The sequence below is a fragment of the Lepisma saccharinum genome, chromosome 17 (genome assembly GCF_977018435.1).
Source record: "Lepisma saccharinum chromosome 17, izLepSacc3.1, whole genome shotgun sequence".
Taxonomy (NCBI): Eukaryota; Metazoa; Arthropoda; class Insecta; order Zygentoma; family Lepismatidae; genus Lepisma; species Lepisma saccharinum.
Genome location: NC_139245.1, coordinates 40,872,309 through 40,887,204, shown reverse-complemented (window position 1 = coordinate 40,887,204; position 14,896 = coordinate 40,872,309). Strand labels below are relative to the sequence as shown.

At 40.1% G+C, this 14,896-nt stretch overlaps 1 protein-coding gene across 1 annotated transcript in view; it reads right to left on the bottom strand.

Annotated features, from left to right (window-relative positions):
* The window catches only part of nkd (NKD inhibitor of WNT signaling pathway naked cuticle), a 243,428-nt gene extending 235,066 nt beyond the window's left edge, over positions 1–8,362 (bottom strand). The window contains exon 1 of the mRNA XM_083139341.1: positions 7,916–8,362. The gene's annotated coding sequence lies outside the window, so the exon portion shown is untranslated. The remainder of the gene's footprint in view (positions 1–7,915) is intronic.
* Between the last annotated feature and the right edge of the window lie 6,534 nt (positions 8,363–14,896).

The window sequence follows — 14,896 nt, the reverse complement described above, 5'->3', positions numbered from 1 at the left end:
AGGTTAGTCTATTTGTCCATCTGTCACTAGTTGTCTATGACATCATAAATATTTGCCAAATTAAGAAACGAACAAACACAATATTTTAACTAAATAACAAAGAATTACAATGTAATGTCCAGATCATTACAAGGATACTTTTGAGACAACCTGCAGCACGGTAAAGATCAAACGTTTGTGTGAATATAATGTACGAGAGAAGCGTGCTTGTTTGATTCGAAGCAAAACATGGAAGTTGAAAAGAGAAAGAAGACAAATACGGAAAACTAAAACACATAGCGACGGGCTATCACGTACACGCTACCAAGTAAACTTCGCTCGGGCACACAATCTAATAACAATCCCCTGTATTTTCCCATTGAATGTACACCGTATCCCATTTCGAGAATGGAGCTGTCGGCGAAGATCAAAGGGAGTCTTTCAGCCGCCTGTGTACTTTCCTTCCGTAGTTGTTTTGGTGCGTGACTAACGAACGTTTTTTAAGCATTCCTTGCGTGTCCGTGAGGAGACTCCATCGATTAGCTCATGGCTGAAATGGTTACTACTTCTATGTGCCATGAAACGGCCCATAGTACGAAAATATGCTACCATGTTCCAATTGGCACATCTGATAAAGGATTCCAGGTAATATGGTTGAAGAAATCTAATTGTACGCTCCGGAAAATAATGGGGAACAGTGGCGGCGATGAGGGAGGCAGTTGCCTCCCCACTTTTCGCCACTTTTGCCCCCGTACTATGCAAAAACTTATCTACAAATGGAAATAAACTGTCTTTGCCCCCCCCCCCAGTTTTTTCATCTTGCCCCCTCGGTTTTATAACCCAATCGCCTCCACTGTGGGGAAATATAATTAAGTATGGCTGACCCGATACCACTTTGAACCGGTACCCTTACCGATGGCTATACTCTTACCTAGGGATGTGACGAAGCTGAAAATTTACCGATGCCGATGTACTCACCGATAATTTTTGGAACCGATACCGATGCCGATATTTAACCGATTCCGATACATAAGATTATTAAACAGAAATGGAATGTTATTTTCAGCATGACAAAAATAAATTTGCCATGCACATTTCTATTGCATATCATGTGTATATACATATATATTCTCAAGAGAAGCGAATGTACATTTGCATCTACAAAAGGTGGTTATGTGAACCTTTAAGAAGAACATGGATTCTCAAGAGATTTTACAATTAGTACACAAGCAGTTCTTTGAAATGCAAAATGAATTCCTGTTCTGCCAGATTCAACTTCAGAAACACGAGATTTGGAAGCACTTCAGGAAGTAACCTACTTCTTCTCTTATCGCAAATCTGTTCAGCAACACTGAACACTCAATCACTAAATACTGATGCAGCAGGTATGCCCAAGTATTTTCTCAGGACTTGCTTCAGGTTTGAATACTCATTTTTTAATTTCCAATACAGAAGATCTTGGTTCAGCAATGTACTGTTTTATTTCCGATTTATAGTTAGGTTGATCCTCTGAATGAGTTTGCAATAATTTTATTACAAAAACTTTACAATAATGACGAATCCTAAACAAATTTTCAATAAATCTTACAAAACTAGAATTTAAAAGTTATTAGAAGGTAAAAAGTCTAGTATAATCTGTACCGGTTTAAATATCGGATTTTTGCCAATTCCGATACCGATGCCGATAAGTCAATTTCGGCCGATTTTCATACATCTGTAATCGGCTTCGGCACATCCCTACTCTTACCGATTCACACCAATACCGATTCTTGACAATTTTAACATTTAAAAGTTATTGAAAATACAGTAAAACCTCGTAAGTCCGGACTAATGGGGGGGGATAAGTTGACCGGTTTAACTGAAATAACCTAAAAGAACAGTAGAAAGTGAATTAAAACTCCGTTTATAGCAACAAAACACATTTATTATGGTGTATTTAAAGGGCATTATTGTGTCAATGCGGCTTCTTTCCGAAAGTCTGCGGGAAAGAGAATTTCATCAGTGGTTGACTGCCTTTTCTTTGGGAAGTTCTCCCATGGACGTTGGATGTACGTATTCTTGGCCGTTACAACACAATATTACGAATGCAATTGTTGACTTCTAGCCATATCGAAAGCCTTGCATTCTGCCCCCCCCCCCCCTTGCCTGTCCGGATTATCGAGGTCCGGATTAACGAGGTTTTACTGTATAGTGGTTAAGTATTATAAGCATCCATTTGAAAGAAGTTTGCTTCAAAATATTAAAATATTACATCAGAATATCTAAATACGAGGGTCATCCAGAAAATAAAGACCGTTTGGTTATACGAAATGAAAAACACAATATTTATTGAAAAAAAAAACAAGTCTGTCACATACCTGAATCTTCCTTCACTTCTCTACATAATCACCTCCTACATTTAATCATTTGTCGTATCTGGGCACGAGCTTCAGAATTCCCATGTTATACTCTTCTGCCGCCAGTTCATTAAGCCAGGTGGTTACTGCATTCTCCAACTCTTCATCACTTCCAAAACGTGCCAAAGGGCACTACTATCAATGCAAATCGTTATTGTGAGAGACTACGGCGAGTCATCCAAAACAGGAGGCGAGGAATGCTTTCTGGAGGAATTGTGCTTCTGCACGACAATGCCCGCCCTCACACAGCTGGTGCAACTCAAGAATTGCTGGATCAATTCGGATGGGAAAGTTTTGATCATCCACCCTATGGTTCGAACCTTGCTCCTAGAGATTTCCACCTTTTCCCTAAGCTGAAAGAGTTTTTCGACGGTAAACGTTTTGGAAGTGATGAAGAGTTGGAGAATGCAGTGACCAACTGCCTTAATGAACTGGCGGCAGAAGAGTATAACATGGGAATTCTGAAGCTCGTGCCCAGATACGACAAATGTTTAAATGTAGGAGATGATTATGTAGAGAAGTGAACGAAGCTTCAAGTATGTAACAGAATTGTCGTTTTTTCCCCAATAAATATTCTGTTTTTCATTTTGTATAACCAAACGGTCTTTATTTTCTGGATGACCCTCGTACGAGGGTAATCACAAAATACAGTTTTCCACACAATATTGGTGAGAAAATTAATTGAAACTTCGAAATTTGCATAATTTTGAGGAATAGACTCCGCGAAAGGGTCGCGCAGCATTTTTGCGGACCCTGTATATAGACGAAAACGTCTGAATATTATCGGACAGTATCGGTAAATAAAATCTTATGGATACGTTCCGATACCGACAGTTCGACATAGGTATCGACTCAGCCCTAACAATTAGTTTTATGATTTTTCGAAGTCTCAGGAATTGCGGGAGAAGGGATGGTGCAAGGAAACTTTGACCGGGTGGGAAGGGGCTATATCTAAGGGTTTACATGAGTTTCATGAAAATTTTCTTTTTCCGGTATACTTCTCTCTCATTTCCTTCATCTACGTTTCTCTTCAATTTTCCCTTCTACGTCGTTCTGTTTATCTCGGGGCGACTTTCTGAAGACACCCAAAACTCAAACGTTGAACACCTTGGACTGCATTTTGCACACTAACGAGGCTCAGGCGACTGGATTCACAGCCAGTATAATCTTCTGTGGGCTCATGTTTCGTTCTGTCCATGTGTGATTGTCCTTTCACCAATTTCACATCATCATTACTCATCCTCATCTTCGTGATTAGCCAAAATTTGAAGAAAAGTGAAGGAAAATAAAACAAATTAATCAAACCTCTTTATCTCTTTGTCAGCTCCTTCTTTAAGCTTTATTTGGCATTTCAATCAATTCTTCAAATCTTCATCTAAACTGATTTTTCATTTGTTTTTTCTTTGTACCCATGGGCGTCTGAAAAGAAGTGGGGACAAGTTGGTTCCACAGGCTTCGTGGAAAACTAATATACCAGCCTAATACTAATATTTGACACGTAATTTCATTCAGTGTTCCGGTCTCGGAAGCCAGAAAACAGCGGCGATGGGTCTCGATGCGCTGACCCCGCGTCATCCAATGAATGAGCCGCTTGGCAGGATCTGGTCCTTAAGAGTTAAAGGAGTTGATTATTATTATTGCAAGTAACACTGATACAGGATCGTCGCCAGAACGCTATAACTTCAAACTGAACCAGTGTCCTTTGAACGGAGCAGCACTGTTTTGGAAATAACGCGTTGCCCCTACCTGGAAAACCTGCCGACGTCATGTATATATCTTCAATATTCCCGCTTTCTTCACTATGTCCATCTTGATATAATTACATTTCATCACTTACATGTTTTTGTTTTCTCTTCGCCTTTTCTCCCTATTTCTATGTTCCACATCAGGATATTCATCAAGATTATTGCATCCCCATATTTCTATGTTCCACATCAGGATATTCATTAAGATTATTGCAGCTTAAATTGAAAGGGAAAAATTCAATATGCTGACCAAGGCAGTTATGTATTTTATTATAAAACATAAACTAAACGTAACGTTTCAACCTTCTAGCAAGGTCTTCTTCAGACTCTGCACCAAGTACAAATGTAACAAGATACAAAAACAGGACGATTTATATACACAAACATTACTCCCCTCCAGACTGTTAGAAAGTTGTTCTGGAATATTCTAGCAGGTGGCTTTCCCATGTCAACTGTACTTTCACCTAAAAGGCTAAACTTATTTACTTCCATCTAGAATGTGGTTGGACTCTTTATCTCACGCTCTTTTTCCTTCATTCTTCTTCCTTCTTCTCTTCTCTTTCTCTCTTGTCCTTTCCACTCTTTGTAAACACCTTCTTCCATTCTTTTTTTAACTTCAGTCCCCCATTCCAGTTCATTGTGTCTTCTTCACCTTTCTTCTCTATTTCCTTGGCCTCCTTCCATGAAAGGGAAGGTCGAACAATTTCCTCATCTCTGCATTTTCTTTCCAATCTACCATTTATTAATGGCGAATTGGAAGTAATAATTTGTATTTTAATCCAAATTAACTTTACACTAATAGGCCAGTCTACATTGTCGATTTTTATTCTAAATTTTACATTAAACTGAAGGTTTCTAAAGAAATCAAGTAAAATTTTCTTGCTCTTTACCTCGCAAAACAAATATTTCTATGACGCACACCAAGATTATGCTTGAAAATATTTGTGTTCTATTAAATTAATACTGTTGTTGGCCGGACCGTTCTGGACGAAGGGTAAGTCTAGAAGCCTAGAAGAATAGGGGCTCGCCTTATCTAGGTCCTATCCCTAAGCTTTAGCACGAGACTTGAAGGGGCCTCCCCGATGGCGTAGTGGTAACGTCGTCGCCTTGTAATCAAGGTGTACCGGGTTCGATACATTGTACAGTGGTACGAATCCCACTTTAAACTGTAGGTTCAGTCCCGATTAGCCTATATGTGCATAAACTGGATTTAAAACTCAAACTAAACGAGACTTGAAACCAATTGCGCTTCATCTTGTATCAACACCTTATCAATCGCGATACTCGTCAGATTTGTTGATACCAAGAAGTCGAGATATAACAAGGAATGGTTTCACTCCACGGTGTCGATATATCGATTATGTTTCGCAACATGAAAGTCATCCATTTCCCTCGGAATTGGCCAACACCAGCTACGTGCAAGGAATCGATCAAATGCCCAGCAGTAAACAGTAATTTGCTAATCGCACCTGCCTATTATAGTCAATTATGGGGAATAAGCTCCGTGAGCCGCTTTCATAACGAGGCAGCCTGAATCTTCGATTTCTTTTCTCCGCTTCTGTTCCTCGCTGCAACCGGAATGAGGAATTCATTCACGTGAGGATCACATGAGGAACAATATTTCTACAGATCATGAAACTGCAAGAGCATATATCTTCTTCAGATCTGAATTTAAATCAAATGACTGAGATCAGAATCCAGCGCTGCTGTTTTGTAGCTTTCTAAACCGGATTCTGCTACTCACAATTCTGGATCAACACTGAAGTTTCGAACCCAGAACCTTTCGGATCAAAGACTACACCGATAGCCGTTAGTCCTATCAGGACTTCTATATACAAATCTATTTAATTAAAATAGCAGAAAGGAAAAAAAAAAAACAGTCATGTTCTTACTAACGTGACCACTAGCGTACGTGTGGGGGAGGGGAGGGGGCTGATGGGGATACAGTCACATCCGAAAGAACTTGGAGAAAAAACAAAATGGGTAATGCAAACTTCTACGAATAACCATTGATTTTGAACAACTTCTAAAACAAGGATTTAACATGTAATTACGAAATATTTTTTGGTGTAATCCTGTCCCTCTTGAACGCAACTCCTTCCGAAAAATAATCCCGCGTAAGCTAGTGGGTGTGACTATTATTGACAGGTATGGATTCAATGTTTTGAAATTTAAGATCAATCATAATGGCAAAACACTCTCTGACTGATAGAAAATCAAAATCACAATAGTAATTTTTGAATAAATTGCGTCATTTGAATTACTTTTCTACGCAATACGGAATTATGATCACCATATTACTCAAATGAAGGAACACAGATGTCATGCGTATATATGAGGTGTTGCGGATACTAAGGGCAAATTCAACATGTGCTCCAAAGCATTTTGAGGAAAATGCGTTTGTTGAGTTCGCCCTTCGTATCCGCAACTCCCCGATGACGTATTAGTAACGCCGTCGACTCGTAATCAAGGAGTCTACGGTTCGATAACCGATGGAGGCACATAATAGTTCGGATCCCACATAAAACTATAGGTTCAGTCCCGATTATCCTATCTGTGCGTAAAGTGGACTTATAAATCCTCAAACTCGGCTTTACAATGGACTTTCTTGTACTCGGCTTGTCTCGACGAGTATCGAAGAATCTTGGCTCGTTCTCTTCTCGATATTTAAAGGCTGTCTCGGTCTCGTTTCGCTGAATTTCGAGACGAAATCGAGACACTTCTCACTTCGTTGCCATCCTGATTTCACAGAAAAGTAAAACCACAATTGCTCACAAGAAAGCAAGTGTCGTTCTGAGGAATAAATGGCTAGCTCTGAATTTAGATTTGGTTTGAAATGATCTTCGTTATTTATGGTCGCTTTTCTGCCACTTTTGGCTAATCGCAACGATACGGATGAATGATGGTGTGATGAAACTGATGAAGAGACAGTCACAAAGAACACCCATGCTCAGGCCAAGATTCGAATCCGGAACCTCCTGGCGTTATAGCGCGCTGTGCTAACCACTCTGCCACGGTGGTTGGTTTCTGAACCACAATACAAGGAACATAAAGTAGCAATTCATAATTTCAAGAAGTAACATGTTTACGTTACATTTATGTGATTTCCTTTGGTTGATATTAAAAGTAAAGTGTTATGGTACTTCTTCAACTCTGGGTTCAAGCAACATGTACAGTCGCCAGCAATAAAAAAGGACACCTAGATCCCGAAATGCTTGCTTGCCTGTAAGGCGTTATGTGCGTTGCCTAATTCTACGGCGATAAGTGGATTTTAATAGCAAATTTTCAATGGCAATTTCTACCGCCGCCAAGTTAGGCAACACACATAACGCTTTACAAGGAAACTAGTATTTCATTTTTTATTGCTGGTGACTGTACATATGGCCTCTGGCGTACGCAGGAGGGGGCTGATGGGGCTATATCCCCTGCCGAAATTTTGAGAAAATTACGATTTTCAAATGAAGCACTAAAGAAATCGGTAAGAAACAAAATGTTAACTGAATTTCTTGTCTTTGAACAATTTACAAGTCGAAGGTTAAAAATTGTAGTCTAATTATGAAATAGTTTATTGTGAAAGCAGCTATATACAGAGTGGTGCAAAAAAAAAGTAACCGAAATTTCACCTTTACAATGACAGCCCCCTATGAAAAAAAAAAAACATCCTGTGTACGCCAGTGCATATGGCAGAGGTCCAAGTCGCCAGTGCCTCCTTAGCATGCATTTTATGAGGCTGAGGCCCGAGCGGGGAACAATGACATTTAGAGTTTGAGAGTATAAAATAAGGCATTTACTCACCCGGCCGCTGAGCCTCGTGTATTTACGAAGCCTCAGCCGACGACTCAACACCGACAGAATCTTGACAACGTGACGCTTCCACTTGGCGGGAAAGCAGCGGCAACGCTGAGGGGCCACCGCGAATCCTAGGTCACGACCTGAGACGGTCAGCGACCTCTCCTCTCTCACCTCGGCCAGTTCTGACGCCGGCGACCTTGAAGTCGAAAGCGGTGGAAAGAAAAGAAGCGAGAAAAAAACTCAGAACAGGATCAAAAAAAGGAAAAAAGCAGAACGGGTTTCGGTGTCTTACGTCAGCGCAGCGAACTCGCCGAGAAAGTCAACCGACATGTCTTTCTTTTGTTTTTATTTTCGTTCGCGAACTCGACCACCCGGATCCCCCGCGTGCGTTTCGCGAAACGTCGGGATGTCGCCGCAGTGTGGCGCTGGCGGTTCTCTCGTCTGCACCGTCGGACGTGCGGCGGCGATCTGGTGTTTCGCGGAAACGGAAGAAACGCTAAATGGCGAGGGAGTCTCGAGCAGACGCAGTCGGGTGGAGGAGGGAAAAGCCCCCCCGCTCCCCTCCCTTGCATCGGTCGACACCGACAAGGGAAGTCCGATTATGCGCGCTCGCGTTCTTCCGCTTCTCGGAAGCGGCGCGTTTTGCATTCGGCGGGTCGCCGAAATTCGATATTGTCGGTTCTCCGTGATTGAAATCACTGAATTTAGACATGGGGTTGCGCTTATGGCACTGGGTGTGTTATCGGGTCGTGAATACGGATTTGTAGGAAATCGAAAGGAATACACAAAATGTTATTTCATTTCATTTCATTTCATTACTTTGTCCATCAGAGGATCGAAGTCCCATTTATGTTGAACATAATATACATAAAGATAATGCTAATTATACACACAAATGTGAACAATAATGTTAATGATATTATATAAAATGATGTTAAAATTTGTGAAAGTGTAACAACATTATTATAAATACAGTTAGAACTCATTTACGGCCAAATTCAATAAAATAAAAGTTTTACAGAATTTTCCACCATTATGAATCGATTACGATTCCTAAACTCTTACTATTGGAGAGTTCTTGCGTACGTTTAACCTTGAGAATAGCGTGTAGAAAGGTTTTCTATTCCTTTGCTATTTTCTGGCTTTCAAGACTGCAGCTCGCTAATTCTTTTCAAGTAGCTTCCCAATTATTCTCGCAATGCTGATCAACATAAAAAATGTGGGTGCAACCGCTGGGAATCGAACCCGGGCCCGCTCGCACCAAAGGCGAGATCGCCAACCATTTTTTAAAAAGGATTACCCCTAATCGGTAGCATACCCCGTTTTCCCCTTTTCTTTCAATTGTTACTTGTATCAACTTTCTCTACATTCTCTGTATTCTCGTTGGGACAAACATAAACATCAATAACCAAACCGGGATTCGAATCCGGGACCCCTGGCTCGAATCCCGTTCGGGCTTGCTTGTTTGTGAATGTCCATTCATCAATTTCATCATTTCATCACTCATCCCCATCTTCGCAAATTAGGCAAGAGGCGCGAAGTAAAGTATACTAAATCAATCAAATGATATTCCAATACCCACGCACGCACATACTTATATGTCGTTCAGTCATGATTGGCTCCGAAATAGTGTTGGAAAATAGACACAGCGGGCTACAAAACCAGGTGTTCCGGGTTCGAATTCCGGTCTGGGCATAGGTGTTCTTAGGGAGTATTCCTTCATCAGTGTCACCATTCATCCTCATCGTCGCGATTAGCCAAAAGTGGCAGAACAGCAACGTAAAATAACTTAATTCAGTCAATCAATTCTACTTCCGTTTGTCATGGCTGAAGGTTTTCTCTATCCCCTCTTCCTAGCTACCAGCTATTTCTTTATTTCTGATTTTTTTAAAGACATTGAAAAATGCGATAAAGAGACTTTATACATGAGAAAATGACTAAGCACTACTCCTTCAACAAATCATGTATCCTAATCTTTACTGTTATATTCCACCCTTTTACAAAGTAATTCATTGCCCCCAAGAAGGTCAGCAATAGACACCCAAGCCTTTCTGGTTCTCAGGAAGAACACATAACTTACCCCAAGCCGCGGTTAATACCACAAGGCTACTTAATTATATACTATTCGAAATCAGAGATAACGATATTCAAGATCGTCACAAATGGCCTGATTTTCTGCATTTACTGCCCTAACCGCCAAAGCATTGTTGTCTCAAAGTAATAGACTTCTAATAATTAACGGGGCAAAGGAAGTGCAACCGCAAATTGGCGTTGATGCTGAAAAAACATTTCTGACGGCAATACAATAGAAATGGGAATTGTGGAAGATAGTAGAATAAGATTAAATAATTCGGGACGAGAAAGTTTCTTTCTTCGGAAGGAAAAATATATACCTACAATTTATACTTCTTGTCCTATGTGATTTTTCAACGGGTTCTTCGACCTGGTTTCAAACATGAAAATAATGAGTATGCTGTGCAGATAATTGCCAACATTTTTTGCACTCGTGTAACTTCTGTCTCCAAAAACCTATAATTTCTGTTCATTTTTTCTATGACTGAGAAACCCAGAGACAAACGCGAGAACAATAAAACAATGATTTTTATCGAAAAAGGAGAGTGTAATGTGAATTGTATCATTGTATCGGTTTCATCGTCGTTCCTTGCCTTGTAATCGTCTCAAATACAAGGCGAGGCAAAAGTAAGGTTACGTAGGAAAACGAATACGTGCATGCAAACACTCACATGAATGCGGTTGCAGTACATGTCCAATACGTGCACCATCCCAGTTGCGTAAGATGTCTGCTAGTGTAGTGGGGGTGATTTGGGAGATGGCACCTATGATACTTTCTTTGGGATGGTCCAGATTCTTCATTCCTTAGCGTATACGATGGCGTGTCCCTAACGTAAAAATCTAGTCTGGCTACCGTGGTGGCCATTCATCTATGTAACATGATTTTTGCCTCACCCTGTATATTCCATTACATTAAACGATCAGTCCTCACTCTCTTCCCCCCTCTCTCTCGTAGTGGTGTTTCCAGAGAATTCGTTAGGAAGGCCGAAATATTTACAGACAGGTTCTGCTTCGACCGACCTTCGCAATAGAGTGGTTAGCACAGCACGCTGCAACGCCAGAAGTTTCTGGTTCGAATCCCGGTCTGGGCATAGGTGTTCTTTGTGAGTGTTACTTCATCAATTTCACCATTGATCCTCATCGTCGCGATCAACCAAGAGAGACAGTAAAGCGACGTAAGATAACCTAATTCAATCAGTCAATTCTATTTCGGTTTGTCATGGCAGAAGATTTGCTCTTTCCTCTCTTCCTAGCTACCAGTTTTTCTATGCTTCTATTTTTCTTTGAAGGATTTGGGTTCCTGAATGGGACATGAATTTTGCCGGGTTAGCATTGCAAGAACAAGAGAAAAGAACCACAGGTTAAACAAAGAACATATTTTAATCGAAAACTGGGCGTAATTCAGAAACATTAACTGGCATACATTTTGAAACTCGACAGTAAATGATAACAACACAATATGTCACGGTACCTATTCTTTCCCAGAAGGCAATTCAGTAGCCATATTCTTGCCTGAGACATATCCTCCATTCTCTACTCCTTCTGCTTTCTAGCTCTTTATTTTTATCTGTCTTTCTTCCTATATCTTTCCCTCTCACCAACATACTTTCCCTCGGCTAGTGCGACGCGATTGACAGTTGAAAAAATTCATCTGCCCCACCCCCCATGTCCCATGAGAGAAGGTTATGAATCCGCCACTGAATTACGTGTGTCTGCAGGGTCTTTGAGTTGTGACGCAAACTTTTGAAAAACTTTGTGTTACTTGAACTCAGAGTTTTTTAATAATTAATTACATATAATTATATATAATTTATACATATATGTATTTGTTTAAATGCAACTATCTGATTACCCGGCGTTGCCCGGATATTTATTTATCCCAATCTTCTATTAGACAGGAAAATAATGAATTCTAACTACAGTGTAAAATCAATAGAGTTGAACGGCATTGGGAGTGTCACTATTCATCTTAGCGACCCCGAAAACTATGGATTCCACACTAATATCGGTCGTTTTCGATTATTTTTACGTCACCCCTTCCCAGCCCTACCCCTATTTCTTTCCAGATTGTAAGTGATATGTGCACCAAGTTTGCTTGAAATTGCTCCAGGATAGCAATATCGCACCTTCTGTGTAGGCAACCAACTTCACCGTGCTGTGTAGCGAGAAGCATAACTTGCAGGATATGACACGAAAATGCCACGCAACAGAATGCTATTTTATGTCCCCTTCCCACCCTCACCCTAGGGGTGCCAGGGCTGCTTTACCCCCACAGTATTTCTTTCCAGATTCCAAGTTGTGTACCAACTTTGATTGAAATCGCTCCAGGCGTTCGAGAGTTATGCCGGAACAAACATACATACATGCATATATACATACATTCATTTTTATATAGAGTCACTCGGGGGAATATGCCCATCGGGGTTAAATTCCCACCCCCTCGTATCTCGCGCAACGTTAATGTTATGGCAATTCTCCGACTCTTGTTTGAAAGCGCCCTCCGTGGTGAGACGAGGCAGCAGGTTTGGAGATTGTGAGAAGAATCTGAAGCCATGCAGGGTTAATTTTATAAGGTAAGAAGACAGTTTTTAAGGTAATATTTTTTTGGACGTTGCTGTATTAACAGTGTGCAATAATATTCCTAAGAGAGAAAGAAACTGAATTATATTTGGTGTAAAGATCAAGAGTCAGGGAAATATATCTGCAGAGTGAAACTGCCGCATGGTGCTCAGAGTTGCCAACCCAGTGATTCAATTTTCTGCTTGTAGCTGTGGGGTGATATGCCCACAGAAATTAAGTACAATATGCCCATGGGCATTGTTATGATAAGAAAGGACCACAATGTGACTGGATCCAGTGTATTCGTTGTAGTATGTGGATGCATGAAATACGATCAAATTCAAGTCCATATGCCCAAAGTGCAATGCAATTTCTCAGAAATGTAAACAGTAAAAGAGGCTATGGTAAATTCAAAATAAATGTTGTTAGAAACGCTATGCTGGTCTGTACAAATGATGTTCTGTTTACGAAAGAAATGTTAATAATATTCAAGTTAATGCTGTGTATTATGTTCCTTTAAATATGTCATGCCAAGTATTATAACAATTGTTTCTTGTATTGGGCATTTTACCCCTAATGGGTGGGCATTTTACCCTGAACAAGGGGTGATTTGCCCAAATTGACGTTGATCTGTTTATTTTTCTATGGTTCTTTTGCTATAAGACTTACAGTAATAAAACTTATAGGTAACAATAACAAAACGTGTAGCTTTCATTTGACATCCTTTGCATTGCGACTCTCCTTCATTTCGCGAAGCTATAAACCGCCAAAAAAAAGTTGGCGTATTCCCCCGAGTGACTCTATATAGATAATGTATGCCGTTAATAGGCTTAGAATGTGTCCTAAAATGCCAGAAATTATAGGTTTCACTTTTAAAAGCCGTTTAAGGGCATTTGTGACAGCTCACACGTATATATACTGTAAATGCAGTTTTAGTCATACGTGCCCATTTTGCAGGTAACTGCTTTTTATGTATGATTGGGGAAAATGAAAAATCTGTTTATCAGTTTAATGCTTAATTAGTTTTAGTGCATATTTTGTACGTCGGTGCTTTTTTTGACTGCTTATTTTGAGAGTTTTTAGTCTTATCGATCCTGGTTAAAAGCACTTATCCTCCTTTACTTTCCTCATAACGTTGTGACTGCAGATAGTTTATAGGAAAGTAAAAAGTAACATATTAAAGATGTAACAAAGTTTTTATCAAATATTTTGATAACACTCGGTCAGTAATTAAGTTGTGAGAAATCTTTAGGTATATATTATAATGATGCAACATTTTATTTCTAAACTCATATACAGGGTGAGGCAGTCAAACGGGAAGATTTTTTAAAAATCACAAAAAATAGAGAGAGCAAATATTATTTATTTTATGAACATGAATGTACTGTACATGAGTGGAAATTACTAGTGTACCTGAAAAATGTTTATTTTTTTAATATGGTGTCAGTAAGATGGCGTCCTAGGTGTTGCACACATTGGCGGAGTCTCAGAGTAAATCCGCCCATGACATTGCGTAGCTTCTCCAACGGAATATTGTGGATCTCTTGCCGAATTCGCTCCTTCAAATCCTCTCTAGTTCTTTGAGGGTTATCCTTGAATACTTTGGATTTGAGGTAACCCAAAGGAAAAAGTCAGGAGCCAAAAGTTGCGTGAACGGGCAGGCCACGGAATATCGCCGAATCTGCTGATGAGACGACCAGGAAGTGAGAGTCTAAGCACATCCATAGAATAGACACTCTGGCAGTATGGCTAGTTGCACCATCTTGCTAGAAGAGCGTTTCTTCATCTAGGACATAGTCATCGAGGGCAGGCAGGAAAAATGTGTGCAAAACCAAGGACGCCATCTTACTGACATCATATTAAAAAAAGTGAACATTTTTCAGGTACACTAGTAATTTCCACTCATGTACAGTACATTCATGTTAAAAAAATAACTAATATTTGCTCTCTCTATTTTTGGTGAATATTTAAAATCTTCCCGTTTGACTGCCTCACCCTGTATAATAACAGGCTCGAGCACTGGCGTATGTAGGATTTTTTTTGGAGGGGTGCTGAAATTGTAAAGGTGGATAGTGCAAAGCTTATTTTACACACAATAATACTGTATATAACGTATATTTAGAACTTAACACTCTCAAGAACTGCAATGTATTTGTCATTTTAAGCGGGGGTGGGTAGCGTTTATCACTCTCGTTTATCCCGAATTCTTGACTGTTTTTATTTCAAAATGTTGATTTTCTCAAAATTTCGGAGGGGGCTGTAGCCCCATCAGCCCCCCCTTTGCGTGGGCTCGAGTCCCACAGGCCTATATAAGTTGGCGCCACTGTTTAAGTAACAACATTTTAGTACTTG